Source organism: Tupaia chinensis, unplaced genomic scaffold (genome assembly GCF_000334495.1).
Source record: "Tupaia chinensis unplaced genomic scaffold, TupChi_1.0 Scaffold000370_1, whole genome shotgun sequence".
Lineage (NCBI taxonomy): Eukaryota > Metazoa > Chordata > Mammalia > Scandentia > Tupaiidae > Tupaia > Tupaia belangeri.
The window spans coordinates 5981346-5982779 of NW_006159867.1; the positions used below are offsets into that span (position 1 = coordinate 5981346).

The 1434-nt window shown below is 37.8% G+C and overlaps 1 pseudogene; it reads left to right on the forward strand.

The window, feature by feature from the left end:
• Positions 1–558: 558 nt before the first annotated feature.
• On the forward strand, positions 559–671 carry LOC114008711 (uncharacterized; annotated as a pseudogene).
• Positions 672–1434: the final 763 nt, after the last annotated feature.

The window sequence follows — 1434 nt, forward strand, 5'->3', positions numbered from 1 at the left end:
CATGGACCAGATAACCATACTGAAAGAATTTTGTAAAAATTCAATAAAGTTATCATTTTTTGTAAAAGAGTATCACAGCTGAGATTCCAAAACAACTGTAATGTAAATGATCAGAACAGAAATTTTTGTCTCCTTCCTCTCTATTACCAGTCCCCAGAACAGTGCCTGGTACATGATAAATGCTTTATGTATATTTTTTATTGACTAAATGGATCACAAGACAATGAAAGAGAAAATAAATAAACTGGCACAACTGATAAAAGAGGTAGGAAGAAAACAAAGATTATGGTCGGAAGGAAGGCCGCTTCGGAGCAGCAGCAGAATATTAGATATTTGTAAAATCGGTATAGTAAAAGACACGAAATGCAGTGGAGTAATGAAAGAACCAAAAAGGAAAATAAAAAATGATACGTGTGGAGAAAAAGTAAAAGATATACACGATTTGCATGGATAAAATCCCTAAATAAGAAAAATGTTAAATAATAATTAGGATACACATACAAAAATAAAAATGTGACAACTTTCCTGAAAGAAAAGGAGATTTAAATCTCCAGATTCCTGCAGCCAATTAAACCGATGTTGCTTCCTTCCCCATGGGGGCCCGGTATGCAGTGACTACAAAGGTAGCCTTCCCGGTGTCAAAGCCTATATAAGGGACCTTGGAGACAACCCTATCCAAGAGATGCTCATGTCACTAACCTTGTGCTGTTGCCAATCTGGGAATAAATAAATAAGCAAATAAATAAATTTAAAAATGCACTGGTTCAAAGAGTGTACCCACTCCTACCCCAAACAAACGAAAAAACACAAAATGATAAAAAAGAATACTAAGGCTCATAGATTCGTAGGGTATCAAAGACATAGAGAATTCTTTAGGCATCTATGATAAAAAATACTTTTTTTTTAAGGTTTTTGCCATAGGGTACTTGTGCTCACTGAAGAGAGAGAGATACAATGAGAAGGAAAATGAGAAACAATCCCAACAGAGAGGATGGGCGTGCCATAATTTCTTCTCCTCCATTTCCCTCCTGGGATTTTGGGCATGCAAGCACACGCGCTGGCATGATTTTCACAGTATCAGGTCTGGGACTCAAACCACAGTCAGCCATGTGGGAGTTCGGTGCTGTAAACACTATCCCACCTGCTGGCCCCATCAGACTTCCTTTTTTACAGCAACCTTTGGTGCAGAAATACAGTGGAACAATTAAGCCTTCAAGGAAATCAACAGACTTTGATCCAAAAATGTAATTCCCATTATCATTGTTATTCAAATACAAAGGTAAGAGACAAATAACACTAAATGGAAAATATCTTCAGGGAATAGAACTCTCAAGGACTTTCTCAAAAGACACGCCTGTTAAAGGCACAGCCTCCACCCACGGAAGTAGACAATGGTGTATGAGTGGAGAAACAATGACAAAAGGGGCAGACGAG